Raw genomic sequence first — 19,925 nt, 5'->3', positions numbered from 1 at the left:
TATGACCTACCCCCTTTTTGTTTTACCTTCCTAAAATTTGCATTTTAAAAAGATAGCCTAGGGAATTCCCTAGAGGTCCAGTGGTTAGGAATCTGCTCTTTCACTGCTAAGTTCCTGGGTTTGATCCCTGGTCGGGTAACTAAGATCTCACAAGCTGTACTGCACAGCCAAAAAAAAAAAAAAAAAAAAAAAAATTGGTAAACAGAGGAGGTTTTGGTTTTGGGAGTGTTACAAAAAGTTAGTGGGCTTTGAATTTTTTCTGGAGCCACACCTCTTGTCCTGTAATGACTAGATTTGTAAAACAAGGATAGCTGTTTTTGATTCCTCAAAGAATTGGATGGCCACCCCAATAATATCATAGGACTGACATGCCCATCAACCTATGATGGAATGTTTTTCTTTCCCTCATTTAGCTTAGGGACGAAGGCCAAAAAACAATTTCTATCATGCTCTGAATATTAGCTATGGTCATGACTTTAGTTTGACCTGTGGCATCCCATTTTGTAATCCATTCACAAAAAGTTTTGAGGATCCTCCCTGGGTTTATGAAATTCTTTAACTATGCCCCTCAGTTTGGCCTTGTCCTAAATAGGATCACCTACAGCCTCACATGGTCCCATTTCTATAGATAACCTTTTAATCGTCTTTTCAGAGTGGAAAGGCAATTCAGACAGACGATTAGTAGAATGAGTACTCAAATAAAGGAGGATAGAGGGGAGCAGTAGTTACATCAGTCTTATAGTTTTTTGTTTTAGGTACATTTTATATCATTAATCTTTGATTAGCCTTCTACAACAAATCCTTCAATGAGATTATTTTGAAATTTTGGAGGCTTTTGGGGACTTCTGCAAACCAATTCAAATGGGTACAATAGTTTAAGATAAGAGCGCTCTAAAATTTTAACAACTGTCTTTCCAATTCAAAGTATCCAAGGAGCTAGTCCTACAAATATCTTCTCCTGCTAATCTAATTTTAGAAAAGAGAAAAAACTCTTACCACTCTTGTTTCCAATAGACCCTGCAGGCAGGGATCCAGGAGACTGACTGACATGGTAAGAAGTCTTACCTTCTGCTGGCTTTCTCTAACTGTACACACAAAAATCAGTTTTGAAATGCCAAAGGTCCCCCTATCTCAGCCATTTCAGGACAGGATTTACTTTAATTCCCAATTAAGTACTTGCAATGATCAGTTCTATGTTATACATAAATCCAGCTGGTATCCTCATAGGTGGCTGTCCATCAGGGAGCTATTTGGCCTTTGAGGCAAAATTTCCCAGTATTAATTTGGTACTCTAATTCAGATATGAGATATGATCTGAAAAACTTTCTGAGGACAGTGTGGTAGATCAAACCTGTGTTGCTTCTGAGTCTAGCTCCCCAAGGAATCACCCTTGGGTCCACTAGACTCTTTTACATGTTTCGGCTTCTCCCTCTGACAGTCTAAAACCACTGTGAGTACTTGGAGTACTAGGTGATCAGCCTCTATTGTGTATCCCTGAAAGAGGAGTATTTACTTAATGGTTGTAGTGGGGTACCTGGTGGGATGGCTCCATGTAAAAAAGATTGATCCTCAGACACTTCCACTAGGTTCTCAGTCACCCGTGGACAACTTGTGGTTGGAAGGAGCAAATGTCCCTTACTCTTTGGGGCTGAATAATTCAGTCTCTCATTTCACTAGTAAACGGCTTGTTCAGACTATAATTCAACATTTTTTTTTCCAATTTAAGCCAAATTAAAAAAAATCCCAGCCACCCCTGTTTCCCTGGGCCTCCTACCCAGATCTCCCTAGGTTCCTGCCTAGGAAATGCATCAGTGGCCCGTGAGACTCCAAGACTCAAGTAAAAACAGCTCAAATAAAAATTTTAAGATCATCATTTTAAAAAAATGAAATTCAGATGTCAGGGGAACTCATCAGAACACCTAAGGGGTACCGAGAAGCTGGTGGGGCTCAAAGGGCCCATGCTGGTACCAAGTACCAGTTCAGGGTAGACTCTAGATGTTCTTTGCTGGGTGTCTTTTATATCCTGCTGGCTCTGCCATGCAAATGTAGACCAAATATTTAATCAATATAATAGTAAATCTAAGATAGAAATGGCAAATTTTATTTAGCCAACCTGAGGATTATAACCAGGGAGACAGTCTTTCAGAAAGCTCTGAGGCCTGTTCCACCCATTAGAGGTCAAAGAACAGTTTTATACATTTTTGATACAAAGGGTTATATATTAAACACTGTATTGACAGTTTACACAATCCAGATTTGCACTACAAAGTGAGTAGTGGGTCATTGTGACCCCTTACTGAATTAAGAAGGAATGCTTTCTCCTATGGAGGACTGATTAATGCAGATGCACAATACACACCAAAGGGGAGGAAAGAGGCCTAAATTGGCATAGAAAAGTTTTATGTTTAAATTTTTGTCTTATAAAATATAAATTTTATTTTATTGGGATTATCTTATATTAGTTATTTTAAAGAAACTGCAGATATAGAAGCTCTGAAAACTGAGTAAAAGTTGCCCTTTTGTAAGAGACATTTACATATATTAGGGAAATCTCCATTTGGTGGGGGGTCTCCCTTGCTGTACCAGAAGGGGATGGCCAAATCTCTAGAAACTCTCATCAATGGAGAAGGCAATGACTTATATTTGCATAACACCCTTACCTTTGTTTATTGTGCTTTTCCTGGTAACCTTCCATAATTGACACTCCACCCTCCCTTGTTCTGTTTTAAGGGATAGTATTTAAGGTGAGGGCTTCAGGCACTGTGGTGAGTTACTCAGTTTTCTGGTTCTCTCCCTTGTGTACATGTTATTAGATTTTGTTTGATTTTCTCCTGCTAATCTGTCTCATGTCAATTTAATTCTTAGACAGCCAGAAGAACATAAAATGGTAGAGGAAAATTTCAATTTTCCTGACAATTCTCTCCTCATCCAAACTCTACTCAGTCTCTTCTGAACTCTTTTTCAACTAGGCCTGCCTTTTGAAGTTCTGTGTTCATCTCTTCATTGTCTAATTTTAGCAAGTCCAATTTTAGCATTGTTCAATCCTGCTAAGTCAGTTTGACCAGAATTCCCGCCCTTGAGATCACCCTCACTATCTGGTTCCTCATTCCCCAATATAACTCAGGCAATATCTGATCACCTGAGCCTGCCTTAAGCAAGGATTCTGTTAGCTTAGCTTGGCCAGAATCCTCCTTATTCCTGATGTTTTCTCTTATTAATTTTCCATCCACCGACAGCCCACCCCCCACCCCCGAACCCTGCTCCTTGGCTATAAATCCTCACTTTTCCTTATTGTATTTGGAATTGAGCCTAATTTCTTTCCTCTACTACAAAACCTCACTGTAGCAGCTCCTCTCTATACCTATTGTGATGATGGCCCTTGAATACTGTTTGTTACTGTCTTTAAAATGTGTCATAAATAACTTTTTACCAGCTGAGCATATCTTGGCAGAGTGGCATTTTGAAAAATAAAATGCATGTACATCTTCCTGAAAAAAAAGTTGTTTAAAAAATGTCATAGAGAGGAGGAAGATTCATCACAGTGATGATATAAGGGTGTAGAGAGTCTTGAAAAACATTAGGAGGGTGGGTGTGGGCCATGTGAAGAGGGAAAACCATTGCACTCTGGGCAGAAGAGTAGGAGGTGCATCTGTGAGCATGCTTGTGGTTACAGAGGCAAGAAGGTGTGAAAGTGTCTATAGAATGGTTTCTGTTGGAAGTAAGATGGGGGTATGCCTAAAAAGGAATGCCCTTTTTTTTTTCCCCAGTTTTATTGATTAGAATAGGAAAGATGATTTTCCCTTTACCCTTCTAGGTTCTTGGCTGAGACACCTCTCTAATAAAAGAAAGACTACCAGGAGAAAAACAAATTTAATTATGTATGTGTAGGGGTCCCAAAAATAAGTGACCCAAAGAAGTGACAAAAGCAGGTAGCTTTTATACCTTTTACACAAAGGAATAATATATTTGTAAAGAACTGACAAGACAGAGGGGTTTGGGCTTGGAGTACCAAATTAATGAAGAGGTAAAAATGTTTGTTTATACAGGCATACCTCAGTGATATTGCGGGTTCCGTTCCGGACCACTACAGTATAGGGAATATCAAAATAAAGCAAGTCACACAAACGTGTTTGTTTCCCAGCACATATAAAAGTTATGTTTACACTATACTGTAGTCTATTAAGTCTGTGATAGCATTATGTCTAAAAATAAAATGTACATACATGAACTTAAAAATGTTTTCTTGCTAAAAAATGATAACAATTATCTGACAATGTAGGGTAGCCACAAACCTTCAATCTGAAAAAAAAAAAAAAAGACAGAAAAAGAAAGAAATGCTTTATCTGCATTTTGCAACAAAGGAAAGCACCATAAAATGAGGTATACTTACACAGCCTTTCTGGCCCTGAATTTCCTATCTCTGGCAATAAGAATTCTCTCAATCTTCCAGGTGCTGGGAGGGTACCCTTCATGTGGGAAATTAATTTTCTTCTTTCAGGGGGACAAAGTAGAGTCAGAGTGTCCTTCTTCACTTGTTTCTTAAGTAACTTTAATTCAAAACAATTAATATACCAAAGTGTCATGTTTTGCAGTGGCCTTCCATGAACCCCATCAGTTCCTTTTTTAGAAGCTAAGTTGATAGATTGCTCCACATCTCACTGAATCAGTCTCTTGGTCCAGAGAATAAGTCAGTCCAGTTAAACAGTTATATCTAATTTCAGGAGGCAACTCCCAAAGTTAGGCCTGTGTTGTGCAAGAAGCTTGGAACTTAATAAGTACTTTTTATGGAAAAAAAAGAAAAAATAATAGTTAGTGATTGGAACAAATTATAAACCAGTTTCTGAGTTCTGAGGGTAGCTAGTCAAGAAGATTTCTAGATGTGAGGCTCAAAGCATCTGCAAATATAGTGAGGGAAAATAGTGGCAATCTGACAGATTTTCCAGGTTTGCAGTTTGAATGTCTTGAGTGATCTTTCTGAGTGGCCCATATAGCAACAGGCATGGAGATTGGTTATACATGGGTTGTTGTAGTAATTTCTCTTAAGTTTACATCAAGTTGTTCAACTTTAGCTTGTATGGCTTTGGAAAAAGGGAAGGTTTGCTTCTCAATGATTCCAAGGCAGAATGGTGGAATAAAAATTGAAAATATTAGTATGGAGAGTTGTAGCCAAATATTGGAGGAAACTTAAAGAATTCAGGATCCAATTCAGTTTACAGATAGAAAACAAAATCTCAAAGGCAATTAGCAGAACTAGAATGTAATATCCACAAGTGTGTATTATAATTTCCAGAAAACACATAATATTTCTCTTTAGAATCACTCCAATTTCTATCAAAGATAACCATAGTAAGACTAATTTGTTTGTAAATCAAGTCATTTCAATAAATTTGGCCTGATTATCTACATAAGTGCAGAAAGAATAGCAATTGACCATACAGGCTCTTGTACTTTTGGTTTGCTGAAACTTTTCGTACAGAATCTTAACTTGAACTTTCAAAAGGCTCTTGAAGCTAAGAAGCCAAGCCAAGGACTTGTCATCAGATTTCGCCTGCAATAAGTATAAATTTAGGTGAATTTCTCTATTCTCTAGTTCCCCCAAATATCCTGAGGTTTCTGCACCTGCCAGGAAATGACCTTCCTTACTCACCTGGTAAGGCTTCTGGGAACCCTGTAACCAAGGCACCAGGCCGATTTTTCCAAGGGTCTTTATTGGCTCCATAAAGTCAATCTTTGTATTTCCTTCTCCTCCCCCCGACCTCGAACCACTGCACAAACAAACACAATGCGTACTGTTCAAAAAGGTGGTTTGGCCAACTCCCCACACCAAAACAACATTTCTTACAAATTTTAACAAAAAGATATTTACAAAATGTCTTTTTACTACCTCTATTTTGAACATATATCAGACACTTCAGAACATCTAGAAAGACTAGATGTTTCAAAAAAGTACTTATTGTCAACTATATATACAGTAGTGAGGAGTAAAATGCACACACAAAACAATGGTTCTAATATGGAAATGTCTTCTAAGTGTGACCAGTCTGGCATAGAACCTTCTTTTCTTCCTCCTCAACATCTTCAATTCCATGTCCTCTAACCCACTGAACAAACGTGGACCTCTGTAGCTCCTGATGTATCTTCTAGAGGTGGTCAAACAATTCCATTTTGAAAAGTCATTTCCAGAAGACATTTCTTTTCTATGGTTTTTTTAAAAAAACAAATGGGCATTTACAAGACATGTGACTTTCTAACTCTATCATATGTAGGCAACCTCTTTACATCTAGAAGGCTTAGATGTAGTGAAAGTTTTCTTTTGAAACGTTGGGGGGAAAGCTGAGAGCAGCTTTTTCATACTATACACACAGGCCTTCTATAAACGGCCAGTAAATATTCCCAAAGGGTGGTGGGCACTTCCTATTGGCCACATGTGGTACGTTATTCTACCATTTCTATCTTCTGACATCAAGGTCTTGGTAGAATGATGACCAACCTCCCGATGACCTGCTAATATTCTGCCCGTCGTCAACCGGGGCTCTGCTCACCTTCTGGGCCCATTAAGGCCTTTGTCCGTCATTGTCCGGATGAGGTGAGGTCTCGTCCAATTGGGACAGAGAGTTCACCTCAGGTCCTGGATCCGTGTGGGCTCCAAGGCCTAAGGGTGGCCGAGCTGGTGTCCACGTAGACCCGCCTTCCCGGGCCCTCTGCGGCGTTCGAGTGGCTGCCATTCTTCTCACCCTGCCACTCCCGATGCCCAAAGGCACCACGTCCTTGGTGGCCTGGCAGAGGTTTTGCATAAGCCCTGCAGCATTGAGTCAAGACACCCAGTGGTGGACGGGATCGGGGCTCCGAGGGGCCGCCGCCATTAGGTTGCGGAGGTGGGGGTGGGGGAGAGGTTCGTTGCTTCTTCCAGGCTTGGGCCCTGTCTGTGGGCAGTTGTGGCGAGGGCTCTAGGGCTCCACAAGACACAGCCCGAGCCTGTCCCGGGGGTCCCTCCAGTTCACCTGCCCACCGGAGGCTGGAGGGCCTGGAGGGCCCTGGTGTAGAAGGCCGTGATCCACTTCTCGCTGTGTTCTCTGCCGGAACTCTTTCCTGTCTTTTTTTGGAACAATCTCACTAGTGTTGGCATAATTTATTCATTTTTGATAAGAGTATACTTTGAGTATCCTTACTCAAGGATTTATGGTTAGTCTTACAGGGAAATGGATATTTAGCAATAAAAATCAGGCTGTGGAGCATGCTCATTGTTCTTGTCTCTTTACTTTCAGCTACTTCAGTGAGAAAAGCTAGGTAATATATGTCAAAATCTATGATTTCATATTGCTATTTCCAGTTCTCAATGTGTTCGAGTTTATCTTACATTATATCCATGTAGAAAGTAGAATCAAAGTGTGGGGATTTTGTTTTGCTTGCCATGATATAGCCACATGAACATCCCAGGTTTGTACATTGTGGGTTACAACATTAAAAAGTTTTCAACTGAGGTGTCCCTACTTACTTTGCTCTACTTTGAAAACGAAGTATTTTTCCCCTTTTGAGACTCCTTTTTTCCAAAACAAACAGACATTGCTATGCTTTAAAGGTAACATGAAAATTGCTCATTGGGAAAAAATGAGGTAATGATATCCTTTCCATGTAACTGCAGCTTGACTCTCCTTTTTCAAGACAGACACATCCTCAAGGACCGCTTGGTAAGTGTCACTTTATTTCCCAGTCTGGGAAACAGTGAGGAGGAGGCAGGGGAAAAGAAGCTTAGATCCAAGTCTTTGATTTCAGTGATTTGCTCTCCAGCGTCTACCCAGGCAAATGTAGGTGGCAGGATTTTATCTTAAGGTGTACAATGACTTATGAGAATACTCAGAATAAATTTGGTATACTTTAGATGAAAGACTAGCTTAAGCAAAAACTTTTTAGAAACCATTAATTTCTAAATTTCTATTTATTTATATGAATGAAATCTTATACTCTTTTTTTATGCTACTTTAAAAACAACGTTTGACTTTAATTCTTTTTGAGTACTTATTTCTGGTATCTTTTGTAGAATCTGGTTATACTAAATGTAGGCCATTATGTTTCTTTAAAATGTTTACTTCTGGACTTCCCTGGTGGTGGAGTGGTTAAGGATCCGCCTGCCAATGCAGGGGACATGGGTTCGAGCCCTGGTCCAGGAAGATCCCACATGCCGCAGAGCAAATAAGCCCGTGTGCCACAACTACTGAGCCTGCACTCTAGAACCTGCGAGCCACAACTACTGAAGCCCGTGTGCCACAACTACTGAAGCCCAAGTGTCTACAGCCCATGCTCCGCAACAAGAGAAGCCACTGCAAGGAGAAGCCTGTGCACCACAACGAAGAGTAGCCCCCCATCTCCGCAACTAGAGATAGCCCTCGTGCAGCAACAAAGATCCAACTCAGCCAAAAATAAATAAATAAATAAATTTATAAAATAAAAAAAAAAATCCAAAATGTTTGAGAGTAGAAGAATACTGTGAATTTCATAATTAAAAAAAAAGTTTACTTCCTCGAATTCTAAGACCTATATATGTGTCCCTTCCTTCTCACTTAATTATTTAAAATTTTAGAGCATTATATTCAATTTGAAATGTTCCAAAGATGTTGTGAGAGGGGAGGAAAGTGGTAGAATTATTTTACTTATGTGGAAAAATAGTGTTTCATATTTTTAAAAATTCATGGTATAATATGATTTTAACAGGTGATCATATTTTTATTTTTTAAATCACTGTAATTAGTGAACAAATTCTTATTGCTTATGACATATAACTTGAGGTATCTTCTTTCTGGTGATATAGTTGATTGCACAGTTAGAAAAGTAATTCATATTTAATTAGAAAAGAGCATAAAATATCAACCACAGATTTTAATGAAACATTTTAATTTTACTATTTAAATTATGTAAAGCTCTAAGGTATGACTGACAAAGTACTTTCCATTATTTTTTATATTTCAGTTTGTTTTCACAATTAATGGATAAGAGTAAGTCAAAATAATTAGGTAAATTTCCTTTCTCTTGTTCAAAATATTTTATTTATTGATAAATTTTAATGTACTTCAAACTCAGATTGTAATTTAATTATCAAAATATTATTCATAAAATCAGGTGATTTATCACAAATGTCAATTTTAGTCATCCACAATTAACTAAATACTACCTATCCTCTATATTTTATGCTTCCACAGGAGAAGAAAATTGTAGCTTGTCCACAAATATGGTGAATAAAAAGACAGATTTGGTATAGCAGAAAATTTTCCTTCTTGGCTCTGAAAAATAAATGACAAAATATCATAGAACTCACATAAAAGAAAACTTACATTTAAGGGCATACAATAAGAAAATTTCCAGTTGTTCTTTTTTTTAAAACATCTTTATTAGAGTATAACTGCTTTACAATGTTGTGTTAGTTTCTGCTGTATGTATATATGTATACATATATCCCCATATCCCCTCCCTCTTGTGTCTCCCTCCCACCCTCCCTATCCCACCCCTCTAGGTGGTCACAAAACACCGAGCTGATCTCCCTGTGCTATGCAGCTGCTTCCCACTAGCTATCTATTTTACATTTGGTTGTGTATATATGTCAGTGATACTCTTTCACTTCGTCCCAGCTTACCCTTCCCCCTCCCCATGTCCTCAAGTCCATTCTCTATGTCTGCGTCTTTATTCCTGTCTTGCCCCTAGGTTCATCAGAACCTTTTTTTTTTTTAAGATTCCATATACATGTGTTAACATATGGTATTTGTCTTTCTCTTTCTGACTTACTTCACTCTGCATGACAGACTCTAGGTCCATCCATCTCACTACAAATAACTCAATTTCATTTCTTTTTATGGCTGAGTAATATTCCATTGTATATATGTGCCACACCTTCTTTATCCACTCATCTGTCAGTGGATGAATGGAACTTAAGTTCCTGTAACCAAGCAACTTAGGTTGCTTCCATGTCCTGGATATTGTAAATACAGCTGCAATGAACATTGTGGTACATGACCCTTTTTGAATTATGGTTTTCTCAGGGTATATGCCCAGTAGTGGGATTGCTGGGTCGCATGGTAGTTCTATTTTTAGTTTTTTAAGGAACCTCCGTACTGTTCTCCATAGTGGCTGTAACAATTTACATTCCCACCAAAAGTGCAAGAGGGTTCCCTTTTCTCCACGCCCTCTCCAGCATTCATTGTTTGTAGATTTTTTGATGATGGCCATTCTGACTGGTGTGAGGTGATACCTCATTGTAGTTTTGATTTGCATTTCTCTAATGATTAGTGATGTTGAGCATCTTTTTATGTGTTTGTTGGTGATCTGTATATCTTCTTTGGAGAAATGTCTATTTAGGTCTTCTGCCCATTTTTGGATTGGGTTGTTTGTTTTTGTGTTATTGAGGTGCATGAGCTGCTTCTAAATTTTAGAGATTAATCCTTTGTCAGTTGCTTCATTTGCAAATATTTTCTCCCATTCTGAGGGTTGTCTTTTTGTCTTGTTTATGGTTTCCTTTGCTGTGCAAAAGCTTTTAAGATTCATTAGTTCTTAAACTGATTCAAAGTGGGAAATTCTTTTCTCTTTCTCTGCTAGTGTACATGCCAGCTGATCTCATTAAGAAGAGAGGAAAGATCGAGTTTGACTGGTTCTGAATTATAGATTTTAAATCTTTTGTTTTCTTTCAGCTGACTTTCAAGGCCCTAATGTGAAAAAGTGATTATACTCTATGCCATTTTACTACACTTGTGAGCAAAGAAAATGAGGGCATAAGACTATGCAAATGGTTTGACAAAAGATATCACACTTTGCTTTCACAGTAATTTTTGTAAAATTTGTAAGTTTTGTAGTGTTTAGGAAAACATAAGCAAAACTAGAATGTACGTTTTCCATTAGTGTTATTTTCTATTTGTGGTGGAACTCCTCTGTTTTCTTTTTCCCTGTCTCTGTTTTCCTACTTTTTCTCCACAATAATATAGATGCCTTGGGATTGTAAACATCTTAGTAACAGGAAAGAACTATGAACTAAACCTTGCATTCAATTCAATTATCAAAACCTGTGCCATGGTTTTGAGAATTAGATATCATTCATTTATTGGTAGTGCATTGCAGTTGAATATTTCACAAACAAATTAGCACAGCTTTACCTTCTCCACACATGCCACAGGGATTTTTAAAATAATTCCCTCCATGCTTTTCTTGTTTTGAGGAAGTACACACCACTTATTTCCTGAGCCACTATAACCCTCTTCTCACAGTGTTACTTTTATCTCTCAAATATTCTTTAGACCTTTGTACTCATTATTTAGTTGAACAAGAGTTTTTCCCATAGATAATAGTGTAAATAACAAAATGATGATGATATAGACCAAAAAGATAATGAGAAAATAGTCTGTTACTTCATGGTTAATGTGATTTATCTCTTTATTCTGACACTGACTTACATGTTTTATATAATTTATATATTTCATACTGTACTAGGACTCTAGGGATATTCTTATTTTCTAATTTTACAACTGTGGACACAGATGCATACAACTCATTTCCTTGCTTTTCTTGATGTCCCAACACAATCACCTCTGTCAAACTCACCCTGGAACTGCTGAGTGGATATATTTTACTTTATACCCCTTCCTTTTCTTCCTTTATTTCCCCTTCCCACTGAAGCAGAACGACTTACTAGCTGCTGAATCACATGATTGGACATGATTGAGGACCAACTCTGGTGTCCAGAATTGGGTAAATGGTTTGCCATGAAGACAAGGGCTGATTGCTCCCATCAAGGTGGGACCTTGGTGAACACTGGGGCATATTCCTGCAACATTCACCTTCATCATGAAGTCCAGGCTTCATTTACTAAAATGAGTGCCCAAATTTGAATCTGAAAGCTTTAGTTGTTTTCAGATCTTAAGGTTTTGTTGTTTTACTTCAGAATCCATATAGGCTAAGTGCCAAGATATATGTCAGAAGTCACTATCCTATTGTCAATAATTACTGTTCAGTAAAAATGAATAGATATTTTCAATGTATATTTTTAGGTATAGAAACTGCTGACTCCAGATCACAGAGATTGTTGAACATTGTTGATGATAATTTGGAACATGAAGAAATAATGTTATTATCATCAGATCTCTTGTTTTTCTCCACAGATATCATTTAAGTATTTTATGAAGATGACCAAACTTCCTAGTTACATTGTCATGAGAAACTCCTTTTATTCATGAGCCAGTTGTGGAATCTCAGCAAACATTTTTCTTCTTCTCTTCCACATCCTCACCATTGTTTTTACTCACAGGTTTAAGCACCTTGACATGACAATTAGTCACTTGTCCTTGATCCACATACTGCTGCTCTTCACCATGACAATACTGGTGTCCTCAGACTTGTTTGGGTCACAGAATATTCAGAATGATGTAGGGTATAATTGTCTTTTTAAACAAGGTGCTGAGGGGTCTCTCCATTTGTACAACCTGCTTCCTGAGCATGCTCCAGGCCATCATCATCAGCCCCAACAGTTCCTCCTTGGCAAAGTTCAAACATATTTCTCCAAATCACCCCCTAGGATTCTGCCTCTTCTCATGGGTTCTCAACCTGTCTGTCAATAAGTAACCTTCTACTCTACTGTGGTCACTCCTAATGGGACTGAGTCCAGTCTTCTGTTTATTACTGACCACTGTTCTGTTTGGCCCATGAGCTATATGCACAGAAACTTATTTTTCACACTAATGACATTGAAAGATGTTACTTCATAGGGCTAATGGTCCTCTCTAGTGGCTACATAGTGATTATTTTGCAGAGACATAAGAGGTTCTCCCAGCACTTTTATAGCACCAGCCTCTTCCCAAGAGTCTCGCCAGTGAAAAGGGCTTCCCATACCATCTTGCTGGTGGTGAGTTGTTTTGTCTTCATATATTGGGTGGACTTTACCTTCTCATTATCAGTAGCTGTGACATGGAGAAGTAACCCTCTATTGGTGTGGTTCCAGATTATTGGGGTCAATAGCTATGCCACAGTTTGTCCTTTGGTGCTAATCCTTGCAGATAAGCAAATATTCAAGATTGTGCAGATTCACATAAAGAGAGACAAGATGAAAAGGCAGAGGGCTATGTACCAGATGAAGGAACAAGATAAAACCACAGAAAAACAACTAAATGAAGTGGAGATAGGCAACCTCCCAGAAAAAGAATTCAGAATAATGATAGTGAAGATGATCCAGGACCTTGGAAAAACAATGGAGGCAAAGATTGAGAAGATGCAAGAAATGTTTAACAGAGACCTAGAAGAATTAAAGAACAAACAAACAGAGATGAACAATACAATAACGAAAATGAAAACTACACTAGAAGGAATCAATAGCAGAATAACTGAGGCAGAAGAATGGATAAGTGACCTGGAAGACAGAAGGGTGGAATTCACTGCTGCAGAACAGAATAAAGAAAACAGATTGAAAAGAAATAAAGACAGCCTAAGAGACTCCTGGGACAACAGTAAATGCAACAACATTTGCATTATAAGGGTCCCAGAAGGAGAAGAGAGAGAGAAAGGACCAGAGAAAATATTTGCACAGGTTATAGTCAAAAACTTCCCTAACATGGGAAAGAAAATAGCCACCCAAGTCCAGGAAGCACAGCGAGTCCCATACAGGATAAACCCAAGGAGAAACACACTGAGACACATAGTAATCAAATTTGCAAAAATTAAAGACAAAGAAAAATTATTGAAAACAACAAGGGAAAAATGACAAATAACATACAAGGGAACTCCCATAAGGTTAAGAGCTGATTTCTCAGCAGAAACTCTACAAGCCAGAAGGGAGTGGCATGATATACTTAAAGTGATGAAAGGGAAGAACCTACAACCAAGATTACTCTACCCAGCAAGGATCTCATTCAGATTCGATGGAGAAATCAAAAGCTTTACAGACAAGCAAAAGCTAAGAGAATTCAGCACCACCAAACCAGCTCTACAACAAATGCTAAAGGCACTTCTCTAAGTGGGAAACACAAGAGAAGAAAAAGACCTACAAAACAAACCCAAAGCAATTAAGAAAATGGTCATAGGAACATACATATTGATAATTACTTTAAACGTGAATGGATTAAATGCTCCAACCAAAAGACACAGGCTTGCTGAATGGACACCAAAACAAGACCCATATATATGTTGTCTACAAGAGACCCACTTCAGACCTAGGGACACATACAGACTGAAAGTGAGGGGATGGAAAAAGATATTCCATGCAAATGGAAATCAAAAGGAAGCTGGAGTAGCAATACTCATATCACACAATATAGACTTTAAAATAAAGAATGTTACAAGAGACAAGGAAGGACACTACATAATGATCAAGGGATCAATCCAAGAAGAAGATATAACAATTATAAACATATATGCACCCAATATAGGAGCACCTCAATACATAAGGCAACTGCTAACAGCTGTAAAAGAGGAAATCAACAGTAACACAATAATAGTGGGGGACTTTAACACCTCACTTATGCCAATGGAGAGATCATCCAAAATGAAAATAAATAAGGAAACAGAAGCTTTAAATGGCACAAGGGACTAGATAGATTTAACTGATATTTACAGGACATTCCATCCAAAAACTGCAGATTACACTTTCTTCTCAAGGGCGCACGGAACATTCTCCAGGATAGATCACATCCTGGGTTACAAATCAAGCCTCAGTAAATTTAAGAAAATTGAAATCATATCAAGCATCTTTTCTGACCACAACGCTCTGAGATTAGAAATGAATTACAGGGGGGAAACGTAAAAAACACAAACACATGGAGGCTAAAGTCTACGTTACTAAATACACAAGAGATCATGAAGAAATTAAAGAAGAATCAAAAAATACGTAGAGACAAATGACAATGAAAACACGACAATCCAAAACCTATGTGATGCAGCTAAAGCAGTTCTAAGAGGGAAGTTTATAGCTATACAAGCCTACCTCAAGAAACAAGAAAAATCTCAAATAAACAATCTAACCCTACACCTAAAGGAACTAAAGAAAGAAGAACAAACAAAACCCAAAGTTAGTAGAAGGAAAGAAATCATAAAGATCAGAGCAGAAATAAATGAAATAGAAACAAAGAAAACAATAGCAAAGATCAATAAAACTAAGAGCTGGTTCTTTGAGAAGATTAAAAAAATTGATAAACCATTAGCCAGACTCATCAAGAAAAAGAGGGAGAGGACTCAAATCAATAAAATCAGAAATGAAAAAGGAGAAGTTACAACAAACACCGCAGAAATACAAAGCATCCTAAGAGACTACTACAAGCAACTCTATGCCAATAAAATGGACAACCTGGAAGAAATGGACAATTTCTTAGAAAGGTATAACCTTCCATGACTGAACCAGGAAGAAATAGAAAATATGAACAGACCAATCACAAGTAATGAAATTGAAGCTGTGATTAAAAATCTTCCAACAAACAAAAGTCCAGGACCAGATGGCTTCACAGGTGAATTCCATCAAACATTTAGAGAAGAGCTAACACCCATCCTTCTCAAACTCTTCCAAAAAATTGCAGAGGAAGGAACACTCCCAAACTCATTCTATGAGGCCACCATCACCCTGATACCAAAACCAGACAAAGATACTACAAAAAAAGAAAATTACAGACCAATATCACTGATGAATATAGATGCAAAAATCCTCAACAAAATACTAGCAAACAGAATCCAACAGCACATTAAAAGGATCATACACCATGATAAAGTGGTATTTATCCCAGGGATGCAAGGATTCTTCAATATACGTAAATCAATCACTGTGATACACCATATTAACAAATTGAAGAATAAAAACCATATGATCATCTCAATAGATGCAGAAAAAGCTTTTGACAAAATTCAACACCCATTTATCATAAAAACTCCCCCAAAAGTGGACATAGAGGGAACCTACCTCAACATAATAAAGGCCATATACGACAAACCCACAGCAAACATCATTCTCAACAGTGAAAAACTGAAAGCATTTCCTCTAAGATCAGGAAGAAGACAAGGATGTCCACCCTCACCACTATTATTCAACATAGTTTTGGAAGTCCTAGCCACAGCAATCAGAGAAGAAAAAGAAATAAAGTGAATACAAATTGTGAAAGAAGAAGTAAAACTGTCACTGTTTGCAGATGACATGATACTATACATAGAGAATCCTAAAGATGCCACCAGAAAACTACTAGAGCTAATCAGTGAATTTAGCAAAGTTGCAGGATACAAAATTAATGCACAGAAATCTCTTGCATTCCTATACACTAATGATGATAAATCTGAGAGAGAAATTAAGGAAACACTCCCATTTACCATTGCAGCAAAAAGAATAAAATACCTAGGAATAAACCTATCTAGGGAGACAAAAGACTTGTATGCAGAAAACTATAAGACACTGATGAAGGAAATTAAAGATGATACCAACAGATGGAGAGATATACCATGTTCTTGGATTGGAAGAATCAATATTGTGAAAATGATTATACTACCCAAAGCAATCTACAGATTCAATGCAATCCCTATCAAATTACCAATGGTATTTTTTACAGAACTAGGACAAAAAATCTTAAAATTTTTATGGAGACACAAAATACCCTGAATAGCCAAAGCAGTCTTGAGGGAAAAAAACGGAGCTGGAAGAATCAGACTCCCTGACTTCAGACTATACTACAAAGCTACAGTAATCAACACAATATGGTACTGGCACAGAAACAGAAACATAGATCAATGGAACAAGATAGAAAGCCCAGAGGTAAACCCATGCACCTATGGTCAACTAATCTATGACAAAGGAGGCAAGGATATACAATGGAGAAAAGACAGTCTCTTCAATAAGTGGTGCTGGGAAAACTGGACAGCTACATGTAAAAGAATGAAATTAGAACACTCCCTAACACCATACACAAAAATAAACTCAAAATGGATTCGAGACCTAAATGTAAGACTGGACACTATAAAACTCTTAGAGGAAACATAGGAAGAACACTCTTTGACACAAATCCCAGCAAGATCTTTTTTGATCCACCTCGTAGAGTAATGGAAATAAAAACAAAAATAAACAAATGGGACCTAATGACACTTAAAAGCTTTTACACAACAAAGGAAACCATAAACAAAATGAAAAGGCAACCCTCAGAATGGGAGAAAATATTTACAAGTGAATCAATGGAAAAAGGATTAATCTCCAAATTATATAAACAGCTCATGCAGCTCAATATTAAAAAAACAAACAACCCAATCCAAAAATGGGCAGAAGACCTAAATAGACATTTCTCCAAAGAAGACATACACATGGCCAAGAAGCACATGAAAAGCTGCTCAACATTATTAATTATTAGAGAAATGCAAATCAAAACTACAATGAGGTATCATCTCACACCAGTTAGAATGGGCTTCATCAGAAAATCTACAAACAACAAATGCTGGAGAGGGTGTGGAGAAAAGGGAACCCTCTTGCACTGTTGGTGGGAATGTAAACTGATACAGCCACTATGGAGAACAGTATGGAGGTTCCTTAAAAAACGAAAAATAGAATTACCATATGATCCAGCAATCCCACTACTGGGCATATACCCAGAGAAAACCACAATTCAAAAAGACACATGCACCCGAATGTTCATTGCAGCACTATTTACAATAGCCAGGTAATGGAAGCAACCTAAATGCCCATCGACAGATGAATGGATAAAGAAGATGTGGTACATATATGCAATGGAATATTACTCAGCCGTAAAAAGGAATGAAATTGGGTCATTTGTTGAGACGTGGATGGATCTAGAGACTCATACAGAGTGAAGTAAGCCAGAAAGAGAAAAACAAATATCGTATATTAACGCATATATGTAGAACGTAGAAAAATGGTACAGATGAACTGGTTTTCAGGGCAGAAATTGAGACACAGATGTAGAGAACAAACGTATGGACACCAAGAGGGGAAAGCCGTGGGGGAGGGGTGTGATGAATTGGGCGATTGGGATTGACATGTATACACTGATGTGTATAAAATTGATGACTAATAAGAACCTGCTGTATAAAAAAATAAATAAAATAAAATTCAAAAAAAAAGATTGTGCAAACTCTTTGGGGGAAGAAGTAATAAAGTTCAAAAAAAATTAATGGAAATTTACAACTAATATAATTTGACAGTCCCCAAATAATTTTACAGGTTATTTTTCTGAATAAATTCATTGAGAGTTATTACAAATTCTCTGTTATATTTGTTATATTAACCTTTGTAATGTGGTTGGCAAATACAATTGAGTCAATTGTATACACCAATTATATCTATAGGCTCTTAATTTTTTGCTTTCCATTCATTTTTGCATCTCAGACTAGACTTCTGGAATCTTTGTCTTTTTCTTCAATTAAATTATTGGAAAGTATTTTATTAAACATTGATTATAGATAAATGCTCCCTCTTGATCTAAAGTGTCTAACTTTTCTTGGTTTTTTTGTTTGTTTGTTTGTTTGTTTTGTCCATGCCATGCAGCATGGGGAACTGCAGCATGCATGATCTTATTTCCCCGACCAGGGGTTGAGCCCGTGCCCCCTGCAGTGGAAGTGCAGAGTCTTAAACACTGGACCTCCAGGGAAGTCCCTTTTCTTGATTTCTTAAAGTCAAAAAGTATAGTTGATTCTCATTATTTGTGGGAGTTATGTTCTACAATGTTATTTAAAACACTGAATTAGCAGATACTGACTCATTGTTCCTAGAAGAAATGCAAGGTTAGGTTAATGTGGCCCTGGGGTCACAACATTTTTATCAATTGATTAATACATAACTGTGTTTTATGTGTATTTCTGTTTAAAGACAATTTATTGTCTTTAATATGTTTAGTTTTTTGTATTTATTTTTATTTATTATTTAATATTTATTATTAATTAACATTGAACTCATGGCCAACAGCACTGTAACTCATGCCTCAAGGTGAGTGTAATATATAATGTTTTTGGTAAGGCACATCACAGACATCCATGCTTAGTCACACTAGACAGCACATCAGCACTACACTTGGGGGCAATCTTAAACAGGAAAATCACCAAAACGCAAAATTGTGGCTCTAAATATTTCACAAAAATGACCTTGTTTACTGTATAAAAGCTGAAACAAGAAGATGGAGCATTGCCTTGTTGACTTTTGTGGGGAATGTGCATATCAGATGGCTCAAGTTTTTTGCTTTTCTATGCACATTTCTGAATCATTATGGAAATACTGTGAATATTGTTTTGGGGGTTATAAATAAATTTTAATAAGTAAAATTACAAATATGAATATACAGTTAAAGAGGTTTGCTATATATAGTTTTATGTTTAAAATTTCTTACAGTTTTAAGATAATATTTTCTTTTCTCTTAGCTTCCATTAGAGATTTTGTAAATTGTACTGAAACTCACGATATTTTTTTAGGTAGCTTGCTTTCCTCTGTTTTGACTAAATTCATTTTTTCTCTAAACATTGGTGTTCCTATTAACTATGCTGTGTCTGTTTATGAATACCCAACTTTAAAAATCATACTTACATCTTGGTAGGTTGTATGATTCTAGGAATTTATCCATTTCTTCTAGGTTGTCCTGTTGTTGGTGTATAATTTTTTATAGTAGTTTCTTGTGATCCTTTGTATTTCTTTGGTATCAGTTGGAATGTCTCCTCTCTCATTTCTGATTTCATTTGAGTCTTCTCTCTCTCTCTTTTTTTCTTCTTGGTAGTCTAGCTAAAGTTCTGATACTTTCTTTTCAAAAAAACACAACTCATAATTAGATTGATATTTTCTATTGCTTTCTCCCCTCTTTTCATTTATTTCTGCTTTGATCTTTGTTATCTCTTTCCTTCAGCTAACTTTGGTCTTACTTTTTCTTGTTTTTCTAGTTCCTTGAAGTGTAAAGTTAGGTTATTTGAGATATTTCTTTTTTCTTAAGGAAGATCTTTGTCAC

At 37.1% G+C, this 19,925-nt stretch overlaps 1 pseudogene; it reads left to right on the top strand.

The window, feature by feature from the left end:
* Window positions 1-11,690: 11,690 nt before the first annotated feature.
* LOC133090648 (uncharacterized) overlaps window positions 11,691-19,925 on the top strand; it is a 29,613-nt pseudogene continuing 21,378 nt past the window's right edge.

The sequence above is a fragment of the Eubalaena glacialis genome, chromosome 4 (genome assembly GCF_028564815.1).
Source record: "Eubalaena glacialis isolate mEubGla1 chromosome 4, mEubGla1.1.hap2.+ XY, whole genome shotgun sequence".
NCBI classification, from domain to species: domain Eukaryota; kingdom Metazoa; phylum Chordata; class Mammalia; order Artiodactyla; family Balaenidae; genus Eubalaena; species Eubalaena glacialis.
This window is presented reverse-complemented; position numbering and strand designations above follow the sequence as displayed.